This window comes from Myodes glareolus, chromosome 21 (assembly GCF_982192425.1).
Source record: "Myodes glareolus chromosome 21, mMyoGla1.1, whole genome shotgun sequence".
NCBI classification, from domain to species: domain Eukaryota; kingdom Metazoa; phylum Chordata; class Mammalia; order Rodentia; family Cricetidae; genus Myodes; species Myodes glareolus.
Genome location: NC_142046.1, coordinates 27119398 through 27137853, shown reverse-complemented (window position 1 = coordinate 27137853; position 18456 = coordinate 27119398). Strand labels below are relative to the sequence as shown.

Sequence of the window (18456 nt, the reverse complement as noted above, 5' to 3'; positions counted from 1 at the left end):
GCCTTCATCATGCACATATGTGTCATGATGGTTTTGCTTGTTTGTTGTTCAGCCTGTTTTAGGCGTTTGTTTATTTTGTTTCATGCAGATTGAGTTATTTCACTCTAGTCTAGTGTAATTTAATTTAATTTTCACTGTGATCTATTTTAATTTAATTTAGTCTATTCTGTCACATCTCACATATTTTTCCATTCCCCACCTGTCCTTTCTTCCTTTGATCATGATCACCCTCCTTCTTTTTCTTCTGATCATAACTTTCCAGCAATGTAACAGTCTCTAAATTCTGTAGATCCTAAGTATACCTCAACTTTCCCTACCTTAATTTCTTTTCTTCAGAGTTGATCTAATACTCACCCCTTTTCCCTATTTACCTTGTTTCCCTCTTTCTTCAAATCATATTAGCTAAAATCTAAGTACAATTTAGGTTGCCCTTGGCTGTTTATCTTCCACTGGTTTTTGAAGTCTATGCTAGTATGACATAGTGTTAATACCGAACAACTCTGGTCATTCTTCTAGTTATGTCCTTCGCGGGGATATAAACAGTGCTTCTGCCAACACCTGGAGCTCCTGATATAAAGAATTATTTTCTGACTTACACATTCTATACGTTCTCACCCAAGTCACATCTGAACAGTATATATCTTTCAACCAAAAGAAAATAGCTGATTAAAAAGACCAAATCAGGTGAAGAAGTAGTACCGAATGCACAATTTCCAGTGCACTAATGAAAGAAACATGAAAAACCAAGACCCAAGACAGATTAACTCCTTCAAATATTATTACCCTTGCAGCAATGGCATCTAGTAAGAGTAAGCTAGGTGAAATCCTAGACAGAGAAAGCAAAATGATTATAAACAAGTTCAGAGACACAATAGCCAAACGAAATACAGAAGGTGATAGATGAAATGAAAGAAGAATTCGACAAGAAGATAGAAACATTGAAGAAAAAACAACCTGAAATGCCAGATGTAAGTACCATAGTAAGTAAAATAAAATAAGATAAAAATAGTAAGGACAATAAAACTCTAAGATGCCTCAGCAATAGACTGGACCAAGCAGAGGACAGAATGCTGAGCTTGAAGACAAGGTGGCAGGACTGGAAAAATGCAACAAGGACAAAGATAAAACAAGGAGTTAATGAATACTGAGAATTCCAAGATGCATGAGACTCTCTGAATAGGTCAAATTTGTAAGTTGTAGGCATAGGAGAAGAAGAAGAAACACATTCTAAAGACACAGAAAACATTTTCAAAAGAATCATGATAGAAACTTCATCAGAATTAAGAAAAGAGCTGACAATTCAGATATATAAGACATATAGGGCAGGAAAGCCTAATATATATATTAGTATATAATATATATACTATATAATTATAAATATATAATTTATAGTATTCTCATTAGAACATTATTTAAACTGGACAAAGAAAGTATGTTGAAACATCATGACAGAAACACTAAGTCATGTATAAAGGCCCATCGGAATAACAGTATGGTATTTAACTGGAAGTTTCAAAGCTAGAAAGTCTTGATATGATATATTTTAAGTTCTTAAAGTTAACTACTGTTAATATAAACTACTGATCACAATTTAAAAGAAAATAAGAACTTTTATATTAAAAATAGATTAAATAAATTATAGCCACCAAGCCAGTTCTACAGAAAATATTGAAAGCAATGCTAGGACTTAGAATGAACACAAATCTCTCCATTAGGTTACAGATAGGAATAAGCCATGAGAGAATGATATTAATCAATGGAGGAAAAAAAAACAACACTACAGAATCAGTAGAATGGCAGGGATCAATATACAACTTCCAATAACCCTGAATATTAATGGACTCAATTCCCCAATCTGAAAACACAGACTAATAGACTATATCAAATAGCAGGTGTTATCTATATGCTGCATCCAAAAACACACCTCATCACCATAGGTTGAGAGAATGAAAAATGCCATTTCAAGCAAATGGATCTACAAATAAGCCGATATCACTGTTATACACTGTTATACAACCTAACAAAATATAATTTAAACCAAAACTAATGAGAAAAGAAGAAGACAACAGCTTCATACGAATTAATGGATCAATCAGTTAAGAGAACAGTATTATTATAAATGGATATGTCCTGGAAACAAGTACAGCCAATTTCATAAAATAACTACTAGAGATATATTAACCTCCAGCACAGCAGTAGAGGTGATTTCAATGCCCTGCTCTCACCAATTGGCAGGCTATTCCCACAAAAATTAAAGAAGAAAGAAAGAAAGAAAGAAAGAAAGAAAGAAAGAAAGAAAGAAAGAAAGAAAGGCAAGCATAAGGAAGAAAGGAAGGGGAAAGAAAGAAGGAAGGAAGGAAGGAAGGAAGGAAGGAAAGAATATCTGAGTTAATCAAAATCATATATCAAATGGACTTAGCAGACATCTAAGAACATTCCATCCAAACACTGTACAATACACATAATATTAGGACACAAATAGAGTATAATATATACAGGGAATATTAAACAATTCATCGTATTTTATTAGACTACAATGCATTAAGACAATGGAAAGCAAGAAAAAAATCTCTAGAACACACACAAAGTTATGGTTATTAAGCAATACATTATTTAACATTGAGTGAGTCCTTGAAGTTGTCACAAAAATAAAATCATTATTAGAAGCAAATAAAAACAAAAACACCATATCTCAAAACAAATGGGATTGAACTTTGTGGCTCTACATGCCTACATTAAGAAATCATTTGGTTTGGTGCTGTTTGTTTTGTCTTTTTTTTAAGAGAGAAAGAACATGAATTTGGTTGAGTAGGTGAGGGACATCTGGAAGGATTTTTGGAAGGGAAATATATGTATATATATCATAAACATATACATTATATAATATAATAAATAAAAAAGGTCAAGTAAATAAAAGACAAGAAAGAAACTGGAAGGAAAGAAGGAAAGAAATAGGAGAGATTACAACTAAATAAATTAATGATTCACTTAAAGTTTTGAAAAAGGAGAACAGGGCAAACCCCAAGTAGCAGACACGAAAAAGTTGTTAAGATCAGGGCAGACATTCATGACATGGGAAACAAAATAAACAATAAAGAATCAATAAAGTAAAGAGTCATTTCTTTGAAAAGATAAGTAAGATTGACAAGGCCTTAGCCAAACAGACCAAACAGAAGAGAGAAAATACCAGTTTAATAAACTAAGCAATAAAAGTGGATCCATTACAACACTTACAAATGAAATTCAAAAATCATCAGATTTTATCTTGAAATACATTCCACTGAGTAGGAAAATCTAAAAGTAAATTTTTAGATGCATGCACATGAATTTCCAATATTAAATCAATATGGGATATAAAATTTGGACAGCTCAGCAACAAGTTATCAGATTGATAAACGCAAACAGAAACAACAGCAAAATCCCCAGAAAAGGACAAAGAAAACCACAAAAAAAACAAAATACACCAGAAAAACCAGATGTTCTCCATGGAGACAATGGTTGGTTAAGTTGGTTTCTGTTGTGCCTATTTTTTTCCAAATTTGAACTAACAATAATATCAAACATAAATGAGAAACAATAATACCAAATAGCAGGTTTTCTCCAAATAATTTCAGTTTTCTTTCATGTGTTTCCTCTTTTCTTCTGAAAATTACAAACTTCTCTATGCTGCTTAGGGACCTATGATTTGGGTGAAACCTGCATGGTACTTTTGGAAGGAATTCCCTCTTTCCTGTCCGTTCCTTCCACTGTACCTAGGACTGGTCCTGGACATTTACCTGACATGTAATGTATGGGGACTCAATACTGGGTGATCAGTCCTTCTGTTTGTTTTCCAAATGAGCCAACAAAGTCCTTCCGTCCCAAGAATAAGGGTATTTTTCTGGGTTTCCCCCCTCAATTGCTTATATATCATGAAGTTTGTGATAGACAGACAGAGGCCAGAGTAAAAGACAGAATTAGACCTAGGAGGAAAAAGAACAAATCCTAGCAAATTAACAAAGCTTCTAAAAACAGAAACAAGCTAAACACTTCTAACTGAATGTTCTGAAAACAAAATGACTAACCTTGAACTAAATGCTTCAGAAATAAACAACAACAAAGAACAAATAGAATTCAAACCGAATAGTTTCCCAACTACCATCCCAAAACAATTCAGCAGATCATCCACTGATGTAAGGGAAGAATACAACCCCAAGAAAGATGCCACAAAAGTCAGCCCAATGAGTCAACAGTAGCAACTGGACATGAGCAGCTCATGGGCTCATGTGCACGTGTAAGGATTTGGCACTTGTATTGCTTTAATAAAACACTGATTGGCCACTAGCCAGGCAGGAAGTATAGGTGAGGTGACTAGACTAGGAGAATTCTGAGAAATGGAAAGGCTCAGTCTGAAGTAACCAGACATGTAGAGGAGGCAAGATGAGAATGCCTTACTGAGTAAAGTACCAAGCCATGTGGCTAAATATAGTTAAGTACTATGGGTTAATGTAAGTTGTAAGAGCTAGTTAATAATCAGCATGAGCTAATAGGCCAAACAGGTTATAATTAGTATAATCCTCTATGTGTTTTGTTGGGAGTGAACAGCTATGGGATCAGGCAGGACAAAAACTTTCATCTACACTCATGCTTGTATCTCTCACAGATGCAAGTTACTACTGCAGTGAGGTGGCTCATCCTTAGGGCCTCGTGTTCTGTGCCCAGAACTGCAGATACAGAGTCATAGTTCCTGCCCCAAAGGGAATAAGCAGCATTTTGTTCAAGAGCCAAATGTGCATGATCATAGATTCAGTTTACCACAAATGCACCATGTCTAGTGTGGCAGACATTTCATGAAGTGTTTATAGTAAAAGAACAAAAGAAAATCATCAATCATGTCACTTCTCATGCACTTCCACGGAAATATCAAGCTGTTATAGCAAAATGGAGAAGTCTCTGTTGTGGCCCCCAGGTGCTATCTGATGACATTCTAAGTCTATGGGCTGGTGGAAGCAATTAGTTTTGTGAGCACACTCCCAAGTTATTCCACCTGTTAGTCACAAGGATGGCAGGCCACACACAGAGGTGAGCAATGAATCCCTATTAAGGAGACTAAAGATAGCTTAAGATAATTGTGCCCCAAACCTACCACGTCTGAGCTCTCCCCAATCACAGATGTTCTAATCAGTCACAAATCTATTCAGCTTTGGAGAATTTGTAACGCAGGTGTGGCTTTTATTCTTAGTAATTCAGCTCACAAAGCTATACTTATTATAACCTGACTGCGTCTCTTATCTTTCACAAAAGGAACACCATAGCCATAATACTTAACTGATCGCTTTCTTCCAAGGTAGAGAGTTGAATTTGCCAGTTTTTCTTACTCTCAAATAAGCAAGAAATTTTCTATAGGAATATACCTCTTTGAGCGTGACTGAGAAGCGATACAGTCAATCCATACCAAGAAGACTTGGAGATAATCAGAATCTGGGCTGACGGATTCACGATCAGACTTGATAGATAGACACATTTGTTACTGTGCATTGTGATGTACACAAACGACTGAAATTCCATGCGAAAAAATAAAAAGGGATTCTAAATTGAAGTCAGTTTTCTGTTCACCCACATTTCTAATTAGAGGAAAGATTCTTTAATGAAAGAATTTTTCAAACTAATCTTTTTATAAATTTTTAGAATAGAATTCATCCTCCTTAGGAAATTCAAGGAATACAAGTCTATACTTTATTTCATCTTAAATTATTTATAAAGTATGGACTATGAAGAAGGTACCAAGTTCACCTACTGTATCCCGTTATTAATGCCCTGTGGTCACAGACATAGCATCGTATCAGAAAAGCACTCCAAGATCCCACAGTACATTTTATTGAATGTAGAATTCTTTTGTATGGATGACAGAAAACATAAATTATTAAAGTAGAGATTGCAGTAAGACGCAAACTTTATTGAGATGGCCACAGTGTGATTTTACAGAAATGTCGCTAGATGGCAGCATCTTAAAACAAAGCATAGCAGAGTCATCTCCCAGGTAGCCTTCCCTCAGCTGTTTCCACTACTTTATGAATAAGAGTAGGTGACTTGAGATGCAAAGGAAAGAAGAAGAGGAGAAGGAGGAGAAGGAAGAGGAAGAGGAACAAGACCCTTAAGCATGTTTGCCACCTTTATACAATGTTTTAAATAAAAATAAAAATTGACATGTTTCAACACATTTTACCCAGTTTTACCATAGATGGTTATAGCATATACATTCTTACATAATTGCATGATATGTAGTTGTGTACAGACAACACAGTACCTTACTTCCTGGTCATCCTTGCATGAATCTAGTAATTTATTCTCAAACAAAGCAAATTCTTCCAGTCTGCCTTTATTCCAGTTTAAATCCTAAACCACAGATTTGACCACACCCTGCTCTTCCTTTGAAAAACCCCTGGTAAGATGAGGAAGCGCATTGTAGGTGTTGTTGTCATGGCTCTCAAGCCTTTCTAGACTTTTCTATCTGCCCTGTCTCAGAGGCCCTGTTGCTTCCACCCTTTAGTTTACACTTTCTCCCTGACACTTTCCCTCCTCATTTTGCTGATGCCATGATTGTAGTGTCCCTTAGTATTCAGGGATTGAAAATGTTACCCTGAGATTCATATGTAAATGGCATTGGGTGGTGAGACCTTTGGGCAGTAGGTAATATTAGCTGTGTACCACTGTATGGCATTATTGAGTTTAAGGAAAGTAAAAGACCCCAGAGTTTCCCATGCTCTGCTTCCCAAGTGATGCCCTCTACTAGGGTATGATGGATTGTAGAAAAGAAGTTCCCAAGAATCCCAGGATTTTCTCTTTAACTTATCAACCTTTAGAACCATAAATAAAGCAACATTATTTTATGAATTATCCAGTCTATCTTATTCAGTTATAGTAGAGGAAACAGGTGGTCCTGAATGACTCAGATTATGTTCACAAGATATCTTCTAAGAAAGGGAACCATTCTTCATACTTTTCCCCTATTATATATTCTTATGAAAATTTTCAATCTCATTGCTTTATACTATAAGTAAAAATATTATTAAACAAATAAGCACAAGAATAAACAAATAAAATTATCAACTGCCAGTGGATATTCTCTCATCTGATGTTGGGTTTCCTTTGTTTAATAGTTTTTATTCACACTCATAAATGTAACAAAGCAATACAGCTAGACTTGAGACCCATGAAGCTGTAATAAAAGTGCAAAGATCTTGAGATACTACAAGCAGGTGGGTAGCAGGGAGTTTCTCTGAGTTTCAGAAGGAATGTCCTAGTAATTAAGATGCATGCAAGTCAAAAATATCAGAACTGTTCAGATTCAGCAGTGATCATTTTCTTGCTGGCTTTGCTACTTCTGGACCAAAAGAGATTCATGGCTTCCACAATACTTATATAATCTTTTGTTTTCCTAAAGACCCCAGGCTTGTCACCCAATCACTCAGCCTTGACAGTGAGATCAAGACCTAGGAGTTCTTTGTGTTTGGCTCAGCATTTTCCATGGGCAAGATCCCAGGACCTGTGTGTTTCAGGGTGAATCTCTCAACTTAAAATTATTTCCTATAGCTGAACTTGCAGCCAGTGCCATTGTGGAAGAGTCACCACTTTGGCACGTGAATCCTGAAGTAATTGTGTGAAGAAAATGACCTGTTACAAACAATTCCTTTTTCTCCAGGGCACAGATGAGGAAATTTTTTCTGCTGTCTTTGGAACTCTGTCTGCAAAAACTGCAAAGAAGACACGGCCCAAGGGCTCCCTATCCACCTACAAAGATGTCAGTGTCGGTGAACATGTTGTGGTTGGCCATAGTTTACAGCAAGTGGCTAGAGGGGACAAGAGCATCCGAAAACCCTGATATCGAATTATCAAAGAAGATTATTTGAGGTTTGTTCTGAATGTAGTTTTATTATATGCCATGTTCTTTGAGGGCACTTTTAAAAAGAGGAGTATTTTAGGCAAAACAGCAATTCAAAATACTCTAAATCACTCTCAACTAAATAGAAAACAATACATGAGTTTGCTTTGTAGTTGTCTTAGCACATCACTAATAATATTTCTTATCAGTGGAGTTGACTGCAACACAGGGCTGATGCTGAACTCTCCAAGATAAAGGAAAGTACAGTCTCTTCAGAATTTATTAAATGAATTATACAATGAGATAACTGAAGCTGGTTCTAAACACTCTAAGTTCTGATAAGTTCAGAAGTTCTGCAATATGTTGACTCTTTGCTGTTATTTGGGTTGCTCCTTCTTCACTTAAAAAAGCACTCTCATTTAGACATAACATGATACAAGACAGATATTTATATCAATACTTGAAACTGGTATTTACCAGGTATATGTTTGTGTATTCAAAAGAACCGTCAAATTCATAAATGATGGGGAAATAGCCATTGTGTTATGCCAGCTGAATTCCAACTTACAAATGTGGCCTTCTGATTGTTGTTGTTACAAAGAAGAGTGACTCTATTCATTGATAAATCCAACCACTGAGAGTTCACTAAGTATGCCGGCCCAGACTCCATTGAATGATCTAGGCCTGTCTCCAGTGCCATGATATAGATGTGTCCAAGTCTCCTCAGTTCCTTTGAGACTAACTGTGGCACTCCTGGTGTGCTTGTGAGAGTACCTCTTGACTTCTTAACAGATAGATTATAGAACAGTGAAGTATTTGGAGAATACTGAACACCCTTCTACATTTGACTCAAATGTTCAGGTAACAATGTACACTTAATTAGGAAAATATTCTCATAAGACAAAACTGTAAAATGGAAAAATGTTTTAGAATGTGTAAGAGAATTAATGTGTATATTTATATGTATATGCGTGCCTGTGAACATACTGCCTTACTTTATAGAGAAATATAGACCCATAGTGGATAAATAAGAACAAGTTGGTTAGACAACTCTGATCTTGCATTTTGCAGTGAGGTTCATAATTAGAGATCTGTGAAATTACTAGAGAACGATAGAATGAAATAGAGGATGGACGCTGATAAGGTTTTTTTTTTTTTTAATCACAGTACTGGAACATCTAATTCCCAAACTCACTCACTTGTGAGTCACAATCATACACAGATACCAAGATGAAAACAAAATAGAAATCAAGATCTGACTAGGTGTGGTGCTTCACACCATTAATTCAGGACACTCTATAAATTAAAGGCCAGCATGGTACAGATCAAGTTTCTGGTCATTTAGTGTTATAGAGTGAAACCCTGCCTCCAAAACACATACATACATACATACATACATATATATACATGCATGCATACATAAACACATAAATAGATAGACAAAATTAAACAATATAAAAGAAGCAAGCAGATCTATAAGAGGGGCTCCTATTGTCCTACCATCTCTGCCACATCATCGCAGCCTGGAAATTTACAAAATCTTTCCTTTTATCCAGACCAAATTTACCAAGACTGTCAGATGTCTTCACTCTGCCTACTTCACACCAAATGTCACCAAGTTCTGTGGGTAACAATCCTTTCCAGCAGTACCTAGGGTTACTATCCTAGCTTAGGGTGTAAGGCTGTCAGAGAATTACCCAACAGCTCTGTGGGAACAGCAGCTCTTCAATTTTAAAACAAAAGTGAAAACAGTGAGTCTAAAGGGATGAGGAACACATAGTCTTTCTCATGCAACCGCAGAAGCAGATTTTAGGAGCTGAGTTGTATCATAAAATAACTCAGCATGCAGGCTTTTCTGGGAGCAGAACTCTGCTAGCCAAGCTTGTATTAGACCTTGGGCTCTTGTAAGTAATACAGAAGATGGAACTGCAAATAATGGGCATTATAGAAAATAAATCCGCACAATCTTTTATCTCAGAAGAGAGCTGCCCGATGATGAATTCTAAATGCTCATATTGAAGGTCAGTGGCAAACTGGAATAGAATGAGGAAAACTGGGATGATATCGCCAATAGCTACCCCAAGATTGATGTCTGACGATTTCAAATGAAATAGTTTAGTGCATAAGTACATAGTAACTGGGTAACACTGACTCTGTTCACTAAATTGATTTCACAGTTCCCTCTGTCCCAGATGTATTGATTGATGGTACTTAAGCATTGTATTTGCAGAGGAGACAACAGTCGCTGATAAAGTGAACATTGCTCTGAGACTTGCCTGACCCAGAGAGCTTAATTTTAAAGACAAGAGATCGAGTAGGAGAGCTTTGAATTAAAAAAATTGGGCATGAGAAAAGGAATACACAAAGATGAAAGGACTTATTGCAGTAGAAACAGTGCTTTTTCAGGTGTGAGGATACATGTTTATGATGACAGCATCTGGGAGATGGAAGCAGAAGGGTTGGACGTTTGAGGCCAACCCAGCAATAACCCAAATCAAAACTAATTATTTTTCTTTAACATGTGAGTGAAATTGGGGTGGCTACTTCTACCGTCTGATTTTTATACTCTGTGTTGAAGGATACGTATAAACATGAAAGTGGAAATCCTCACCAGCTAGTTGACTTTTGCAAATGAAAGCAACACACTGTGAGTATTTCATTAGAATTAAGCTGCTTTCATATACACTATAGTATACCATGATATAGATTATTTTGAAAAGTGAGATATTTTATGATGGTAGCCACCATGAAAAAAAATGCCCCATTGAAAAAAAGCGTCAGGCTGTCAAAATATAGTAAGGGGGCAAAATGATGGTGAGAAAGAGGCTTGCTTTTGGATGAAATCCCTAGAACAGCAAATGTGAATAAGGAAACTTTACTGAGCTGTGGAGGGTGGTCAGGCTATCACAGGCTTTGGAGCCTTCTAGATGCTACTATTTCGTTTATAGCAAGATCTCTTTTACATGAACATGGATGTAATATAAATTATCTTTTTAAGTTTATGTTTTCTGGAAGTGGATTTAACAGAGTCAGCAACTCCTTTGTGTAAACTGATAAGTATGAATTAGTACCATGGCTGTGTTCTTTAACTGTGAGGAGAGAGACAAAAAAACAGGAAGAACTTCTGGATTGAGAGTGAAGACCCTCATCCAAAATATCGGCCAAATTTTAAACAAATTAGAGCACACATAAGTGTAAATTTTGTGATGTGAGTCTGGGTTGATTTCATGAGATGAGTAGTATACTGGTTCATTCCTTCGTCAGTACTCAATAGTCAGAAGTCAATGTTTCTACATCTGTGCACCCTGCCTGAGTTTTTAAAAGAGAGTGGAGTTTCCCCATTTGGTCTTCTCTCTATTTTCTCTTTTAAAGCCAATCCCCACAAAAGTGAGTGGTCATTATACAGATGAAAGAACCAAGTTTTTCGAGAGTGCTGTGCACCCCAGATCCAGTGAAGTGTTCAGGGACTTCCTGCTGCAAATCTGCCCAGGGTTATGTAGATCTCATCCAGTCCTATACAGGCTTGCACAGCCTTTTAATTAGAAGGAACTCTTTCAGACACCACATAAAGTGCTAAAGAGAAGCAGGTGCATGGGATAGGTAGGCCTCCATTGGGAGCCATTGTTAGAAGAGCAGCTGCATGGGATACCCACCAGAAGAAGTGGAGGAACCATGAGTTGAGATATTTCTACATGCCTTGGAGTTGTGGTTCTGAGTGCCTGAGAGATGACTTCTGAATTCTGGCATTGATCAGTCCCTTACCTGGAATAATCACCATTTCCTATCCTTGAAAACTGAATCTAATATAAAATTCAAGGAAGGAAGTGAAAAGAAAATGATAGTTACTCATTTTTACTTTGATTTTTAAACATGCTCAGACTTCCTTGCTTAAAAAGGCAGGGCAAGTGCTTTTACAGAATCAGTTTTGTCATTTAAGCCACGCTGAAAAGTCACTAATGTGTTTTCTGGGAAATCTAAAGCACTGAACTAGACAGCAAGCACCTGAATCATAGTAGGTTTTCAGAAGTGGCTTTGGATATTCTAGTCCCATGAATAGAATGCAACATTCCCCAGAAATAGTTATATTTTTAGTTCTATTGTTAAAAAGTCAACACTGAGACTAAACTATCTCAGTAATAAAGCACTTAGGTAGCATGAGACCCTGGATTCAATTCCCAGCATACGATGAGCCTGGCACATCTGAAAATGAAAATGAATGGAAAAAAGAAGAGGGCCATCTTTCTAGCATGATTTAATGAAATTTAATGTGTCTATTTTGAAGAAATAAGGCAAAAATAAATGCTGTTTGGAGAGTAAGAGCGAAGGACTGGGGAGACAGGAAAAGCAAATTAATTCAGATGCTCTGAAACACACTATAATTTTCAGTGGGAAACTTCTCTCTCACAATTTCTGTCACTTATACTCCACAAATTAATGATCTCCCCAACCTTCTTTAGTGCTGGGCATACAATCTTCAGACACATGCATTCAAGACAAGCACTCTACCAACGGCTACATTTCCGTTGAGCTTTTTTCCTTATTTAATCTCATATGTTTGAAACCAGGAAAATATAATGGATTTAGTGGCACCATAATTTTGCACCATCTTAGGCCTGTCTGACAAAGATCTTACTAAAACAAATGAGTTTGTTTGATTTATTTCAGATATCTTAAGTGGAAAAATAGCTTAAGGTTATTTTTCGTGCTTAATTTAGCTCATTGAATTTTAAATGACCTAATGGAACACCCTGCACAGCCTAAGAATGATGACAAATAGAGAAGATTTTGAAAAGGATCTCATAATTAACCAAAGCATCCAGAGTTTTAGAATAACTATTTAGCTGGGGGCCTCATCCCAGTCCCCTGGCATTCATCTTTGGGTTACTGGGCAGAAAACTTCATTTCAAGCCCTCTCCCCTGGGAGCTGCCTCAGTTCAAACTTCACCTCCCTAGGGAGGGTCAAGAAAGTCCAACAAACGGTGACCCCCTCCCCGAGGAGGGTCAAGGATACCTGCCAAATGGTGACCCCCTCTCCAAGGAAGGTCAAGAAAGCCAGCCAGACAATGACCTCTCCCCAGGGAAGGTCAAGACCCCTTCTACAGGCTACTTAAACTGCCCCCAAGAAAATAAACACGTTGTCTTCCCCTCTTTCTCTCTGGTGGTCATGTCGGTTTTCCTCTTCCTCACCCTTGTGTTTTGCTGAGACCATCTGAGAACATAGATGTCCAATTAAATCTGGATATCTTTTAATTTGGTTTGATTTGGTCTGATTGGGATGATTTGTGTCGGCAGAGAGACTTATTGGTGAGATAATACCTAATAGTAACTAGCCACTATAAATGGTTTTCCAGAAAGCGATCATATTTAAATTCTGCTCTTCAAACAGTGTTTGTGATCCATCAACTTGCTTAACCAACACTTTTGTTGATAACACACTGAAAATCTGTTCACAGACATATCGTGTATTTAATGACAAATCACTCTGTTCAAGGCACAAGCTGAAGCTTGTGCGGTTTTTAGTATCAGTTATTGGTAAGCTTTCTAGACCTGAGAGTTAAAGTAAGTGTGTAATTAATTGTAAGGCAGAGCTAAAGGAAACCAGTGATATGTTTCTATCATGCTCTGGAAATACTGCAGGATGATAAATTCCTGACACAGAAGTGCAAAACTTTCATGACGAAAGCTAAGGATTTCACACTTAGGATCCCTAAAGAAAAGGCTCTCAACCTTCCGCATGCTGTTCCTCATGTTGTAGTGACCTCCACCATAAAATTATTCCATTGCTCCTTTTAAACTGTAATTTTGCTACTATTATGAATAGTAATGCTTTCTAGTGGTCTTAAGGCCGCTGAAGAGTTCGGAACCCACAGGTTGAGGACTTCTGTCTTCAAGTCAGGCAAGTAACATATGAGTTGGGCCTAGGGTAAATATTCCTGTTCCCCCTTGTAAAAATGTCATAGAGTAGGCATGAATATAATAAAGATCAGCTGTGACTCATCTTCAGCACCAAGGACAGCACAAAGCTGTAGGCTCGCCTTTGAGTTATTACAAGGCAGGAACAACTTATAGTTTTTCCTGAGACATTTATACATAGTAGTTTTTTTTATAGAAAACATGCATTGTAATTGATGATATGCACTTAAAATTCTAAAACACACTCTGTTTACTCATGGAATCGAGGCAGCATGTCTAGAACAGGCGTTTGCCTGTTGAGTAGCTAGGGGTCTACTCTAGAAATGAAAATAGAGACTATTCACCTGTAAAGATTCTGTCAGAGCTTGAAAAAAAATTTTTCTTTTACATACAATGGTGACACTATCTGGGGAGAACTCCAACTTGATGGGAAATCAAGAAAGAGTCTCCTTTCTTGACAATTTTGAGTGATTTCTGTGCCAATTTTAGTAATAAAATCCCAACCAACTCTTCTTTTTTCTATTTTCAATTATGCACTAAAAATGATGATGTTCCATTCTACACAATAAGCCTTGAAGAGACCTCTCTTATGTTTGTCCCATCACAGCCAGTTTTTCAAGTGGCACCTGGTGCTGCATGCGTGAATTTCCAGGGCTCCTCTTGAAGCAGGAAGGTTACAGATTTATTGGATAGCTGCATGTCGAGACCCTGTCTTAGAAATATCAAAGTAGATTCTGGAAAGGTCATTTAGTGGTTAAGAACACTGGCTGTTTTTGAAGAGGGCGTGGGTTTGGTGTCTAGCACCCATGGAAGGGGGGAGCTAAACATCTGGAACTCCAGTTCCAAAAGATACAAAACCTGGTTCTGAACTGTGTGGACACTAAGTACCCATGTGGTGCACATGCTTACATGTAGGAAAGATACTAATACAAAAATAAATATGTAAATCTCTAAAAGATGCTAAAAGAAACCAAAAGAATGAAAGAGATTTCTTATTGACAATTTGATTGTTCTCTGCTTTGATCATCCGCTTCCCTTAGGTAGACTCTCTGTGGGTAAATAAACATTCTCTAACTCAACTAACTTTGAAGGTGACAGTACAATACTTGTTTCCTTTAATAACTCACCTGACAAAAAGAAATTGGAAGGGAAAATAACATGGGTGACTTCTGCATTTCATTTTGCTTTTCTTAAAACCAGGAACTCCTAGAATTCCACAGTCTTTCTTTATTGTTTAGTAGTAAACAAATTAGTGTATATATTTCATGTTGGAATTCCTTTATTTTTCATCATAATAAAGACAAAGCAGTCTTCCTTGATTAGTTAAGAGATCAGAAAAATGGAGAGATAGAGGAAAAACCTTCGGTAACTAATTATATAATTGGCAATATCTGAAAAAATAACCCCTCTGACTACAACATCTCCTTCAGGTGGTCCTGGAATTAGCAGGTAAATGAGGCTTGATATTAGAAAATTAGCTTTCCCTTGCGCCTTTGATGGGAATGGCTGCAATATCGCAAATCCTGATTGACAACTAGGAGGTTTGTTTTTCCCAGATCTATAATCCTAAAACAACATCTGGAGTCTAGAATACTCTTCCCCTGGGAATAAATTATTTTTATCTTGTATGGTCCACTTAATCAAGTCTTAAATAAAACACCTGATAGAGATTGCTTAGAAACAACTCTATCATTTTAGATTCCTGTGGTCTGATTCTCACCAATTTATTTTGACTAAATAATTTCTAGATTTAAATGGAAGGATTCTATGTGTAGTGCAACAATCCTCTGCCATTCCAAAGACCAGGTCTAATGGCATAGTCAGTTTAAATATTACTTCTCTCTTTACTAAAACAAAGACTAATACTCTGCTATCAATTATTTGGGGGCAGTATTTTTATTACCTAAAACATGCATATACACACACATGCACATATATACACAAACATACATTTCCATTTTCTTTTCCTCGGATTCCCTTGATAGAATCAAGTCTATATAATACTTCAGGAATTCTGTGTAGAAATGACCTATAATGATTATTTAAAACTCATTTTTATGATAACTGAAGGAATGAAGATAAAAAGTTCTCAAAAGGTCAAAATCACACTGAAGTACACCACAACGATAGTCTTTACATTTTTACAAAGATAATGCTATGCTTTTTCATTTGGCCAGTTCTCATTCCATTTCAGTCCACTTTCACCTTTGCAGGTAGGAAGTTTCTTTTAAAAGTTAAAATAGATTTGCCTCTCTAAATATCCAAATCTCTGCAGTGTTTTGTATGGGTCTCCATGAAGTTCATATGTGTTGGAAGAGTCTGCTTCTGACCCGGTTATCTTCATACAGTGTCTTATTCTTTCCTTCCTTAAGTTCTTAAATTAGATTATACTGAAACATTTGCTTCTTCATAAACCTATTAATACTTTACATTTCTGAGAATAGTCCTTATCAGATATTCAGCGCTGACAGAGAAGGTCTTACCTGGATATATCTGTGCATTTTACTAGAACTTGCTTAATCTCATATTCTTTAAGAAGGTCACTCTGGCACACAGAACTATTTAGGTGTTCTTTGTTTGCATTTTTTGTAATATACTAATATACTATAAAAGTATTTACTGATGAGTAAAAGATGAATATATGCCACTTTACTATAGAGAGTACAGTGACAAAATTTGTTTATATGCTGATGGTAGGATCCTCTCAAGTGAACTCCAGCTTACAATTTGTATTTATAGTAAAGATGGTTCAATAAAATTATAATATTAAATCTCTATGTAAAAGGTTAATTTTTGTAAATAAGAATTTCATGCATCCTCAGGTAGATAAACACATGATTGTATCATCAAAGTTCAAGGGACTGTGGAAGGAGGATCATGTAGGCCTGACTGGGCTACAAAAAAGTGCACAGACATCATGTTAATTCATAAAATATAATATATACACATACAATGTAATAATATAAATATATCATGTGTATGATGCATAGGTGGATTAAAAAATACCATCTCATTTAATGAACACCATATGGCATTATGAGGAAAATGTATCTTATATTCTAAGAGACAGATGCTTTTGTTGTACCTTACAGCCAGAATTAATAATACACCTCGAGGTCAAGACTTAAGAATGCTATCTTACATATTTGCCCTGCTGGTTCAACACTCTTTTGAGAGAAAAATGTAACAGCCAACCTTACTTGCCTTGGATTTCCCATGTACCCAACATTTACAGCCTAAACTAATACCTAGCTGTAATCTCAAGTTATGTGTTCTTCCATGCTCCGGACCCCCCAAAAATGCTTATATGTTTAATACATGTGTTTTGATAATCGTTTGCAGAAAACAACAAATGAAGACTGAAAGTATCCTTATAAAATGAATATCCATAATAAATGTTGTAAGCAAACTACAGATGTTGCTGCATAAACAGTGTTATTTGTAATAGTATTTTTTTTTAATCTGGATCAGTTGGGGTGAACTGAAGTCAGTGACTTAATTCTTTCTAAAACTCTGTTAAAGATTTCTTTAAAGTATCCCATCCTTTCTCCTGTATAATGCCTGCTGTGGTGTTCCATAAAAGAGAGAGAAAAGTCCTTTCATAGGGAGAGACACACTCAGACAGACAGACATAGACACAGGGATGGACACATTCACAAGACAGCTTTCAGAGAGGCCCAGACTCATATTCATCTGACAAACAGGACAGAAGACATAAAGAGAGCAAATGGAGAATTCAAACCTGGGTTCTCCTCTGATTAGAAGACACAAGGGAAACTGCTTTGATTATTTTTTCTTAATGAGACACCAATGCATTATCAGTAAATTAGTTTACTATTAATGCATTCAAGCTGACTGAAAGTCTTGAATGCCCTACATAAGCATTATTGATATTATACTCTAACAGTTCCTGGGAGTTGACTTCAAGCATTATAGCTAAGGTTTCTGTTAAAAGCTTAGGCAATCATTTGTTTGCACCCTCACAGGCATTGAAACCTTTAGAAAAACTGGGATTTATGTGGCAGATAAATGAATGGTTCTGGTGATCTTTCACATGTGGATGTTGCTTTGCTATCTCTGACATTTTACTAGTCGATTTTACCAATTAGATATTTATTAGTTTTCTTTATCATTCAGTATTCAGAATCAATTGCGTGCATGTACATGTGTGTGTGTGTGTGTGTTTATTGTATGTACCAATGTACATAAGCAGTGACTGTGTGTCCTACTTTATCAACTGCACCTTGTTTCCAAGAGACAAGGTTGCTCACTGAACCCAGGCTTGTCATTTTTCCAGCTAGGATAGATGCCTAGAGAGCCCCAGAAATCTACCTGTCTCTTCCTCTCAGTGATTGGGTGATAGGAGCACTGTAGCCACGCCCATTTTTTACATTGGCGCTGGGGATTTGAACTCAGATCCTTAGTTTACTCAGCTAGTACTGTTACCCAGTGAGCCATGCCCCCATTCCATCTCCTCTCTCTTCATCCCTGCCTCCTTCCCTGCTCCCACTCCCTGTCCCCATCCCTCTCCCTGTCCCTCCCATCACTCTGTGTTGATTTAAAGAAATAGGATCGTCTTATGTTGCCCAGACTGGTCCAAAGATCTTGGACTCAAATGACTCTTCTGCTTCACCTCTCAAATGGTTACTATGACTACATGTATACATTGCCATGCATAGCTC

At 36.7% G+C, this 18456-nt stretch overlaps 1 protein-coding gene across 2 annotated transcripts in view; it reads right to left on the bottom strand.

Moving 5' to 3' along the window:
• Kynu (kynureninase) overlaps window positions 1–18456 on the bottom strand; it is a 134619-nt gene that overhangs the window by 47694 nt on the left and 68469 nt on the right. The gene's annotated exons all lie outside the window — the stretch shown is intronic.